This window comes from Dysidea avara, chromosome 13, assembly GCF_963678975.1.
Source record: "Dysidea avara chromosome 13, odDysAvar1.4, whole genome shotgun sequence".
Lineage (NCBI taxonomy): Eukaryota > Metazoa > Porifera > Demospongiae > Dictyoceratida > Dysideidae > Dysidea > Dysidea avara.
This window is the reverse complement of record NC_089284.1, coordinates 972,150-985,032: the sequence shown is the minus strand read 5'-3', so window position 1 is coordinate 985,032 and position 12,883 is coordinate 972,150. Positions and strand designations below refer to the sequence as shown.

At 40.0% G+C, this 12,883-nt stretch overlaps 1 protein-coding gene across 1 annotated transcript in view; it reads left to right on the top strand.

Annotated features, from left to right (window-relative positions):
- Nucleotides 1-12,883, top strand: part of LOC136242375 (uncharacterized) — a 27,141-nt gene extending 14,258 nt beyond the window's left edge. Inside the window, exon 3 of the mRNA XM_066033786.1 lies at nucleotides 12,519-12,883. The gene's annotated coding sequence lies outside the window, so the exon portion shown is untranslated. The remainder of the gene's footprint in view (nucleotides 1-12,518) is intronic.

The following is a 12,883-nucleotide window of genomic DNA, read 5'->3' as shown; positions in this document are numbered from 1 at the left end:
TCACTTAGCAGGTATAGTCATATGCTCTCGGTGTAGCTGAAGTGTGCTTAAACTGTGGCCACAGCTGCTGCAAGTCCTGCCATTTAGTGGTAGTGATCAGCTGATGTGTCACTGTACCATGCTACAAATGTAGCTGTCCTGTTAAGTGCAGTAACTGATATGCTACTGTATAGGCAACTGAGTAGCCATTTTGTTTACTGCCATCAATGTTGTCATGTATAGCTGATACATATCTGTAGTGAACTGTGCTATACCACTGTATAACTGTCAAATATACTGCAAATGACACTGTCAGGTGCTATTGTTATAGCTGAAGCAGGAACTAGGCCTTTATGATCAGTGTGGGTGAAGAGGAGTCTTTAGAGCACATGGTTGGACATGCTAAGTATGTAAGATTTTGCAGAGACCAAAGCCCAACCCCATGTGATTGCTATGGCCACTGTATTGCATTACTGACATAGTTGTCTCATCCACTGTGACTGATACTGAGTGATAGTGATGCAGTCAGGTGAGAAAGCTCATAGCTGCCCTGTGCTGTTACTATCTGTAAGATCTGTCAATGGTGCAGGTACAAATAACGCAACTAATGTGTAGCCGCAATCGTGATGTGGTCAGGATTATTTATCCTGGCATGGCTGTTACGTCTGCAACTAATGCGTCAGGTGTTTTCAGTATGCAGTTGAAATTCCTGACACTTCTGCTGTACATTATTCGTAGCAATCTATCTGATGTGTGGATGTAGGATCATGACAAAGCCAGATGTCACATCTACTACAATTGATGTATATAGCCAGATGTAACAATATACCTGATATATGTGACTGCACAATGCTACTGATGTAGCTGTCATGTCCACTGAAGCTGCAATTGATGTAGTGAGGGTGTGTGGCTACGCTGGTGATGTTTCTGCTACCTCCATTGTAATTGATATAGTCTGATGCTAACAGTATAGACTGTACAGTGCTACTGGTGTAGCTGTCCTGATCATGAAGCTGATATGTAGCTGCCCTGCTGAAGTTTCTACCACCTCCGCTGTGACATGTTCCTATGTAACAATATAGCTGATGTGTGGCTGTTGCTACAGTGCATGGTAATAATGTATAGCAGTACTATGGCTGTCCCATTTTTCATTTTATTTATTTATTTTTTTACCACTGATGTAGTCAGAAGCTAGCAATATAATGACTGTACAGTGTTGTTGACATAGCAACTACAGCTGATGCATGCAGTATAGCTGTCGTGTAAATGTGTGATGACAAGAGGTCACGTTCACTGTGATTGATAGTCAGGTAGCTGATGTATGCATGATTGTACTGTGATACCAACATAGTTATCACATTAATTTTACTAGAATTGATGTTGCATCATTCATGTTTGAGAGCTACCAATGTAGCCCATGTTTGAGTACTATGGATGCAGCCCACGTTCACTGATGTAGCTCATGGTTGAGTGCTATCGACATAGCTCATGTTTGAGTGTTACTGGCGTAGCTCATGTGTGATTGCTACTGACATCACTCATGTTTGAGAGCTGCCAACTTACCTCATCTGAGTGCTACTGACATAGCTCATGTATGGCTGCAACTAATGTAGTTCATGTCTGGTGCAGCTCGTGTTTGAGTGTTACCAGCTTACCTCATTTGAGTGCTACAAACTTACATAGCTCATGTCTGGGAGCTCCTGTCTGGGTACTGTCAATATATATAGCGCATGTCTGAGTGTTACCAATGTAGTTATGTTTGAGCATCAGTGATGTAGCTCATGAAAGCATGTTTGAGTACTACCAACATGGTTCATGATCATGTCCACATAATGCTAATGATATAGCTCATGTTTGAGTGTTACTGACATAGCCCATGTTTGAGTGTTACATGGACGTAGATCATGTTTGAGTGCTACCAACACAGCTCATGTCTGAGTGCTACTGATGTAGCTCGTGTTACCAGCTTACGTCTTTGAGTGCTATGTACCAAGTAGCTCATGTATGAGTGTTACTAATATAGCTCATGTTTGAGTGCTACCAAACATAGCTCATGTCTGAAATTGAGTGCTACTGATGTTCGTAGCTCATGTTTGCATGCTACTGATGTAGCTCATGTTTGAGTACTGCTGATGTAACTCATGTTTGAGTTTGAGTGCTACCAACATAGCTCATGTCTGAGTGTAGTAGCCCGTGTTACCGACTTGTATAATTACCTCTTTTGAGTGCTACTGACATAATATATCTAATCCAAAACAGCCAAGCTGTAAAAAAAGTGTGCGGCCCTCAGAAAGGCTATGGTGAAAAAAGATGTGAAATCCAAGGTGGCGGCCAAGAAATGGCTGTGATGGTAGGTTAATGGTAAAAATTTTAATAATGACAATTTAGGTAAATTTTGTGAAGCGGCACAAAAATTCACCTGAATTGTCGTTATTAAAATTTTTAACATTAACCTACCATCACAGCCATTTCTTGGCCGCCACCTTGGATTTCACATCTTTTTTCACCATAGCCTTTCTGAGGGCCGCACACTTTTTTTACAGCTTGGCTGTTTTGGATTAGATTTCATTTCTTTTTGTATTTGTATACCCCAAAGCCGGCCTATGGCCAGCTTTGGGACTTTTTTAACCTATGTTTTTTTTTCTTTACTACAGGAAGACGAAAAGATGAAGTAGATGTACTTTAAATATTTTATCAGTAAATGTAGAAATTATATATATATAATACATATGTGACCGGATTTGCGAAAAGGGGCCTTCCACACACATCCAATTTGCCAACTTTGACAATTGATAACTTCAGATTGGAAAGAGCTATTGCCTTGAAATTTGGGCAGTGGTGATTTCTTTGCAGCTGAACTCTCCACATGATGGTTTCTTTGTAGCTGAACTCTCTACAAAGTTACTTCTTCTAACTGATCTTTCTACAGGGTGATTTGTTTGTAGCTGAACTATCTACAAGGTAATTTCTTTTAGCTGATCTCTCTACAGGGTGATTTGTTTGTAGCTGAATTCTGTACGAGTGATTTGTTTGCAGCTGAGCTCTTTACAGAATGGTTTCTTTGTAGCTGAACTCTCTAAAAGGTAACTTCTTCTAACTGATCTTTCTACAGAGTGATTTGTTTGTAGCTGAACTATCTACAAGGTAATATCTTCTAGCTGATCTCTCTACAGGGTGATTTGTTTGTAGCTGAATTCTGTACAGGTGATTTTTTTGCAGCTGAGCTCTTTACAGAATGGTTTCTTTGTAGCTGAACTCTCTACAAGGTAGCTGATCTCTCTACAGGGAGATTTGTTTGTAGCTGAACTATCTACAAGGTAACTTCTTCTAGGTGATCTCTCTACAGGGTGATTCGTTTGTAGCTGAATTCTGTACAGGTGATTTGTTTGCAGCTGAGCTCTTTACAAAATGGTTTCTTTGTAGCTGAACTCTCTACAAGGTAACTTCTTCTAACTGATCTTTCTACAGGGCAATTTGTTTGTGGCAGAATTTTATACAGGGTGATTTCTTTGCAGCTGAACTCTCTACATGGTGGTTTCTTTGTAGCTGAACTTTCTACAAGGTAACTTCTTCTAGCTGATCTCTCTACAGGGTGATTTGTTTGTAGCTGAACGATCTACAAGGTAACTTCTTCTAACTGATCTTTCTACAGGGCAATTTGTTTGTGGCTGTATTTTCTACAGGGTGATTTCTTTGCAGCTGAACTCTCTACATGGTGGTTTCTTTGTAGCTGAACTCTCTACAAAGTAATTTCTTCTAGCTGATCTCTCTACAGGGTGATTCGTTTGTAGCTGAATTCTGTACAGGTAATTTGTTTGCAGCTGAGCTCTTTACAGAATGGTTTCTTTGTAGCTGAACTCTCTACAAGGTAACTTCTTCTAACTGATCTTTCTACAGGGCAATTTGTTCGTGGCAGAATTTTATACAGGGTGATTTCTTTGCAGCTGAACTCTCTAGATGGTGGTTTCTTTGTAGCTGAACTCTCTACAAGGTAACTTCTTCTAACTGATCTTTCTACAGGGCAATTTGTTTGTGGCAGAATTTTATACAGGGTGATTTCTTTGCAGCTGAACTCTCTACATGGTGGTTTCTTTGTAGCTGAACTTTCTACAAGGTAACTTCTTCTAGCTGATCTCTCTACAGGGTGATTTGTTTGTAGCTGAACGATCTACAAGGTAACTTCTTCTAACTGATCTTTCTACAGGGCAATTTGTTTGTGGCTGTATTTTCTACAGGGTGATTTCTTTGCAGCTGAACTCTCTACATGGTGGTTTCTTTGTAGCTGAACTCTCTACAAAGTAATTTCTTCTAGCTGATCTCTCTACAGGGTGATTCGTTTGTAGCTGAATTCTGTACAGGTAATTTGTTTGCAGCTGAGCTCTTTACAGAATGGTTTCTTTGTAGCTGAACTCTCTACAAGGTAACTTCTTCTAACTGATCTTTCTACAGGGCAATTTGTTCGTGGCAGAATTTTATACAGGGTGATTTCTTTGCAGCTGAACTCTCTAGATGGTGGTTTCTTTGTAGCTGAACTCTCTACAAGGTAACTTCTTCTAGCTGATCTCTCTACAGGGAGATTTGTTTGTAGCTGAACTCTCTACAGGTGATTTGTTTGAAGCTGAACTCTCTAAATGATGGTTTCTTTGTAGCTGAATTCTCTACAAGTTAACTTCTTCTAGCTGATCTCTCTACATGGTGATTTGTTTGTAGCTGAATTCTGTATAGGTGATTTGTTTGCAGCTGAGCTCTTTAAATAATGGTTTCTTTGTAGCTGAACTCTCTCAAGGTAACTTCTTCTAGCTGATGTCTTTACAGGGTCACTAGTTTGTAGCTGAATTCTCTACATGGTGGTTTCTTTGTAACTGAACTCTCTACAAGGTACCTTTTTCTAGCTCATCTTTCTACAGGGTGATTTATTTGTAGCTGAATTCTTTACAGGTGATTTGTTTGCAGCTGAGCTCTTTACAGAATGGTTTCTTTGTAGCTGAACTCTCTACAAGGTAACTTCTTCTAGCTGATGTCTCTACAAGGTCACTAGTTTGTAGCTGAGCTCTCTACATGGTGGTTTTTTTGTAACTGAACTGTCTACAAGGTGACCTCTTTTAGCTGATCTTTCTACAGGGTGATTTGTTTGAAGCTGAACTCTCTACAAGGTAACTTCTTCTAGCTGATCTCTCTACAGGGAGATTTGTTTGTAGCTGAACTCTCTACATGATGGTTTCTTTGTAGCTGAACTCTCTACAAGGTAACTTCTTCTATTGATCTCTCCACAGGGCAATTTGTTTGTAGCTGAACTCTCTACATGGTGGTTTCTTTGTAGCTGAACTCTACAAGGTGATTTTTTCTAGCTGAACTATCTCTTTCCATAGTTGCATGAACTCCCTACAAGGTAACTTCTTCTAGCTGATCTCTCTACAGGGTGACTTGTGTGTAGCTGATCTCTATACAGGTTTCTTATTTCTAGCTGATCTCTTGAATTCTCTTCAGGGTGACTGCTCTATTAGGATGACTGCTCTATTAGAGTATCTCGATCTCGCACTTGCTGCACCAAGTTGGATTTCGTGTTATAACTCCGTGGCTTTAAGTCTGATTCTTCTACACCATTGATGAGCCTTTCTAAGATGATTACTCCATCTGTACAACGATTTTCAAAGCATTACCCCAAGCGGTTTATCTGGTAGGCGTGGCAAGCAGTCGTTTTTTATTAGCTGATCTCGATTGCGTAATTGTTACACACTGTTGGTTTTTTCGGTGTATCTTCCTGGTTTTTAGCTCGATTTCTTTCAAACCACTAAAGGTTTGAGGTTCAATAGTTAACCTATTCACCCACCGATTTTCAGCTTCTTCCCATACGCGGTTTACCCTGTAGGCGTGACAACATATTGGTGTTATTTTTCGTGAATAATCGCTCATAACTCTTTGTCTGTTTATCGTATTCCAGCCAAAGTTGGTACCGAGATGCGCCTTTATATCCCCCTTCTGTGTGCCAAATTTCAAGGCAATCGGATATGGCGTTCGAGTTTTATAGCAGTTTTTGTAAGTGTGCGACAAGAAAAAGAAAAATAAGAAGAAAAAAAAACCAAAGAAACTGAGCCAAATTTTGAAGTCGCATATCTCGGGAACGCGCGAAGCGATGTCGCTCAAATTTGGAATGTGGAGGGCTGCAGTTGGAGGGCATGTCCACAGCAAAAATCGTCTTGTTTCATCAAGGAAGCACAGAGCTACGGACGTGCGAAAATTGCGTTTTCTTTCTTCCTGTCAATATACTCACGGGTGTTACGCGCCGGCTTCTTGGGCCGCACGACACACTACCGTGTGTCTTGATATAGCTCCTGTCTGAGTGCTATTGATATAGCTAATGTTTGAGTGCTACTGACTGCTCGTGTTTATGTGCTACCGAGATAGCTCATGTCTGATACTGAGTGCTACTGATGTTTGTAGCTCATGTTTGCTTGCTACTGACAGCTCGTGTTTGAATTCTACCAGCGTACCTCTTTTGAGTGCTACTGATGTAGCTCATGTTTGAGTGCTACTCACTCTTGAGTGTTTGCAATGTAGCTCATGTTTTGAGTGCTACTGATGTAGTTCATGCTTGAGTGCTACCAATATGTTTATGGTGGAGTTCTACTGTTGTAACTCATGTTTGAGTGCTACCGGCGTAGCTTATGCTGTGTGAGTGCTACCGACATGGCTCATGTTGTGAGATGTAGCTCATGTTTGAGTACCAATTGCAACTTGAGTGCTACCAACATAGCTCATTTCTGGCTACAGCTACTGATGTAGCTCATGTCTGGGTGCTACTGACAGCTCATGTCTGGGTGTTGCTGACATATTGAGTGCTATCGATGTCACTCGGGTTACTACCGACGTACCTCATGTTTGAGTGCTATCGATGTAGTTCATATGTGACTGCTACCAATGTATTTTTCTACAGTTGTGACTCATGTTTGAGTGCTACTGACATAGCTCATGTGTAAATGCTTTTAACTTACCACATTTGAGTGCTACCGATGTAGCTCATGTATGGGTGCTACCGACGTAGCTTATGTCTGGGTATTACCAATGTAGCTTATGTCTGAGTGCTACTGATGTATAGTAGTTCAGTTTGAGTGCTACTGACATAGCACATGTTTAAGTGCTACTGACATAGCTCATACTGTGAGATGTAGCTCATGTTTCAGTACCAACTTACCTCATTAGAGTGCTACCAACATAGCTCATCTCTGGGTGCTATACGTGTCTGGCTACTAATGATGTAGTTCATGTCTGGGTATTACTGACATATTGAGTGCTGCTGATGTAACTCAGGTTTGGGTACTACTGACGTAGGTCATGTTTGACTGCTACTGACATAGCTCATGTTTGCAACATAGCTTGTGTTTGACTGAGTGCTACCAATGTAGTTCATGTTTGAGTGCTACCGTTGTAGCTCGTGTGAGTGCTACCAACCTGGCTCACATTGTGAGATGTAGCTGATGTTTGAGTACCAACTTGCCTCATTTGAGCGCTACCAAGTCTGAGTGTTACTGACAGATCGTGTCTGGGTGTTAATAACAAATTGAATGCTACTGACAGCTCAAGTCTAGGTGTTATGACATATTGAGTACTACTGATGTAGCTCAGGTTTGAGTACTACTGATGTAGCTCATGTTAGAGTCCTATTGACATAGCTCATGCGTGAGTCCTACCGATGTAGCTCATGTGTGAGTGCTGCCAACGTAGCTGATGTTTGAGTGCTACCAACATAGCTGATGTGTGCTACTGACGTAGCTGATGTTTGAGTGCTACCGACGTAGCTGGTGTTTGAGTGCTGCCAACGTAGCTGATGTTTGAGTGCTACTGAAGTAGCTGATGTTTGTGTGCTACCAACGTAGCTGATGCGAGTGTTACTGACGTAGTTGATGTTTGAGTGCCACCAACGTAGCTGGTGTTTGAGTGCTACCGACGTAGCTGATACGAGTGCTCCTGACGTAGCTGATGTTTGAGTGCCACGGACATAGCTGATGTGAGTGCTACCGACGTAGCTGGTGTTTGAGTGCTACCGACGTAGCTGATGTTTGAGTGCTACCGACGTAGCTGATGTGAGTGCTACCGACGTAGCTGATGTGACTGCTACCGACGTAGCTGATGTTTGAGTGCTACTGATGTAGCTGCCAATCCACCTGTCCCCAACTGAACCAGGCCTAGCTATCATTCCCCTTTTCCCTCCCTCCTAGGGGCTATACTTTAAAATGTGGAATCCAGCCAGCTTAATTTGCGGTCAACCAATCCATAAATTCCTTTCAAAAGAAAATTCCAGCAACCTTACCCTAAAAGGCCAGGTACCCTCTACGCCTACCTCTATATTTCACTCCCTTCCTGTGTGAAGGGAGGAGAATGATCGATGACTGGTTAGTGGGGACTTCCGGTGGTAGGTGATAACTCACTAGGCGAGACGATACTGGAGCATCTACCGATAGAATCAGTTGTGATTTGTGTGTGCCACCGCGGCTAGAGCACTATTGATCAAACTAGTGCCGGTGTCACAGTGATATATGTTTCCCCGGGTAACGTGTTTCCCGCACACATATCCCTAGGGATCCGTGTTTCCCCGCACACATATCACTAACTCGCTAGCGACCTACAAGTCACAGTGTTATGTGTTCCCCCGGGTAATATGTTTCCCCTTTATAAAGTCATGTGCAACGTACGTAGTGTTATAGCATATAGGCGCGCATGCACTTTTAATAATCATAGCTAGCAGCCATACCTATACAACTAATGCTATAATTATACATGTTGATGGAGGAAATCAAGCCATTCACTGGCATTCAACTATAACTGCTAAACTGTGCTGTGATTTGGCTATGTAGCTATAGCATCAGTTTAATAAAACAGTAGCTACAAGTATATGTATATACAATAAAATACTATCTCTAGCTATATAAATCATGTGATTGCAGCTATGTATAACTAATCAATGTAGCTACAGCTTTGGCATGCAGTCAGTCATTATCTACCCCCTTGCCGGTTCTATCTGGGGTTCCCCAAGGGAGTATTTTGGGACCTCTACTCTTCATTATTTACATGAATGATTTACCGTCTTGTGTTACCATCAGTAAAATTTTACTATTCATTGACGACACCAAGATTTATAATACTGTTTGTAGTCCTGGAGATATTTCACTGTTTCAAAATGATTTAGACTCAGCAACTTTGTGGATTTGAAAGATATTTCACAGATTTGAAATTTTTCCAAATCTGCCTACACCTATACATTTATCTATTTTTTATTTATTTATTACTGTGTAGGACTCCATCAATGAGTATAACACACAGATACAAAAACAAAATCAAAGTAAATTCAGATGATTTAACAAAATGTCCATACAATGAAGTGTATTGGTCTGTTTAAAGGGCTTCATTCATCCACTTGTGTAGTTAATATGTATGACAATACTTAATTCAGGTACACAATTTCCATTGAAAATGCTCGCAGATTCAATCTTGTATTGTTCAAATTTCAAAATTTTCCACTTTCAACATTATTATTCTAACATGCACCTATTCAGTGTTGTGCAATTGTGAGAGGGGTGCATCATGTACTTGGTTGTCTGTACCTACCCAAACTTTTCCATTAGCAAAATGCTTCAGAGAGCCATACCTATAATCTAAAGGCAGTATATATAATCTGCAGGCAGAAAATATTATGAATTTTATGTGGGAATGTCTCTAAATTGCAGTATTTTAGCATCTATTTTTCAAAATTTCCTAGGGGGGGGGGGGGGGCCATGCCCCCAGGCCCCTCTAGTTCCAGCATGCTTTTGCTGAGCCCCCCTTTATAAATCCTAGATCCGCCCCTGTCAAGGACATCACACTTATTGAGCAGGTCCAGAGAAGAGCAACAAAGTTTATTTTAAATGACTATAGTTCTGATTATTAGTATAGCTAGCTAGTATAATTATTGTATTAGCTTATATAGTAGCTATATAGCTAGTTAGTATACTATAGCTATATACATGCAATATGCATGGGTGTCTATTAGCTAGATATAGCAATATATCTACTGAATGGTTGGATCTCGTACTGTTTGCAACTATAGCCATAGGACCTTGGAGTTACTGCACGATGGCTATATCTTAGTGGGAAACACGGATCCCTGGTGATATATGTGCGGGGAAACACGAATCCCTAAGGGATATGTGTGCGGTGAAATATTTAAAATATCGCTACGGGAAACACATATCACTGACAGCTTTTGGTGGGAAACACGGATCCCTAGTGATATGTGTGCGGGGAAACACGGATCCCTAGGGATATGTGTGCGGGAAACACGTTACCCGGGGAAACATATATCACTGTGACACCGGAAACTTTCTTGAGAATCTTCCTGGTCACATTCTGACGGTTATCACTGTGGTTCGCGGGGTAAAAGTAGAAGTTGATACCCTATTCATCACGACATCATTCCGTTTGAGGTAGAGATGAAATATCATTGCTCTCCGTCTCTCACTTTTACGCACGACGAGTTGAAGTTCGATCACACGAGCCAACAAATGGCGCCTTCTGCATCACGTGCGTAACTGGCTGGAGGCGTGCGTGATTCCTTTTGTGCTAACCACAGTTAAGCTATTAACCTCCATTTAAGCGCGTCACTAATCCCTGTTAGGTATATTATCTATGGTGGTAGACCAGAGCTAAGAAGGACTGAGAATTACATTTTAGGTGCTATAGCAGATCTCCGTGATTTTGATGAGAGATTCAGAGTTTTATAAACAAAGGCCACTCAGTTGAAAACTGAACTTTTGGCTTGATTTATGAAAGAGAAATTTAGTACTGTTGTATGTTGCAATAAGTATGGCCCTAACAAAGAATTTGAAAACTTACGTGAGTGGACAAGAATCTTTTGGGTATCAGTAAAACTAGTGGTGAGTGTGTCAGTTTGTTTGACATGTTGTCTCTCAATGGAACAGCCTGACTGCTCCAAACCTAGCTACAATTTTATAATCTTCTTAAATGCAACAACTTTGTAAAGATCAGGCTTTGCAGGCTCCTTGAGCCTCCTTACTTGTAAACCTAATACTAATACTAACTTTAGAATGGATTTACCATCAATTGAGCAAAATGAACACTAGTGGTGATAATTTTAGTGGCTGAAAGTTAAGTTAAAATTTTATCAAATCTCTTTCGTGCTGCATGGGTTTGCTAAGCCTGTGGTGGAGTTACTGAAGTGTTGGTAGCCTGTAGTTGTTTACTAGATAGGAAAAAAATGGCAAGGCCAACAAAAAAATGTCATTGCTTACTTTCTGGACAAGAATAGCATTGATAGTAACTTGTTGATGCACTGCAGTATCACATTGTGGTGATACACAAACATTTAATGGTAGTACCCATTTTGCCACTTTCTCTCTCGATACTTTTCTTTGACTGCTTGGTTCACACCAATGAAATTATATAGAACATGCTGACCATGCAGGTTTCTACTCTGTTTAGAGATCATTTTAATATGGGCTCTGCTACTAACAATTAACCGTACATTTTTATGTTTTAGTGGGAAAAATGATTAATATTTCCTTACTTGTTTTGTAGTTAATACTGGCTAATATTTTAGTTGATGCGTACCAAAGCATGAAAAGGTACCAAAGCATGAAAAGCTAATATTTTAGTTGATCTGTATTTCACCAGACCCTTACTTTATGCGAAGGGGTGGGCGGCGCCAGACTAACAACTAGTGTGCTTGATAGGTTATCAGAGTGACCGTTCCCTTCCATTCCTGATTCCCCTTCCGGTTATTATAACTTGCCAAAGTATTATTGTAGACAGCAGCATCCAAGCAATGAAAAATTGTCAGTGCTGAGACTATTTACAAGTAACTCGTTACATATTACTTGTAACTGAACTATTTAGTTACAGTTACATATAATAAAGTAACTATAATCATAGATAGTATACACCCTACCCGGGATTGCATACCGGCAGATATCAAAGAAACAGTCCACGTTGTACTAATCGACACCTTCCTTTGATGATTTTGAGCACGCTGCAAAGGGAACGAGTAGTTTTTGGACAGTTCGCCAACTCCCTAAGATTATAAAGGGCAGTAGGAATAGTAAGGTTGGTTAGATAAATTATTGAATTAGCGTGATATGCATCGAAGCAGTTTTAAAATCGCTGTAACAGACCACTAAGCCTGACAGAAATACACTATTTTTCATGCACATGAGATTTTATTATCCCCAACCTTTGGCACATTAAATGACAAATAATTTTATATTAATCAGCCAAAATTAATCATGTACTAACCAGACTAACTTTAAACCGTTTTTCTAGGTAAACTCCACGAGTTAATGCTTTAAAAAGTTACTCTTTTTACTGATAAAGTCTTCTGAAATCCCCAAACTGTTGAAACGCTAGTTTTCTGGTAATTTATTTATCTAAGAAAGGTTTAAACAACACAAGTAGTTTTTATTTATACTATGATTAAATAAAATCCACGTATGAAGTATAAACGTTTTGTAAATAATTTACACTGTGCAATTTTTGCTAATAGATTTTTTCAGTTTTATAGCTTGCGGATGAATGACAGAAGAGGGCATCGAAAGTTAAGACTTACAAGCAGAAAGCAAAACCCATGAGAATTGGTTGCAGTACTCGGCCATTTGATTAGTGTTTCTTTTCCTTTGAACTTTAGCCAAGAGGACATTTCTTCTTATAGAAAACAGAGCTATTGTATAAAGAATTATTTTAAGTGTACATGTGTACTGTATAAATAAAATAATATTATCACTTAATAAGCATGAAAATGTTATGTACAAATTTGCATTATTATGTTGTATCATGTAATTCTCTTCAGAGAATTTTTGTGCATTTTGTGGATTCTTTTGTATGCTGTTCGTACTGTTCTAGCCACCCATTTGCCATTGAA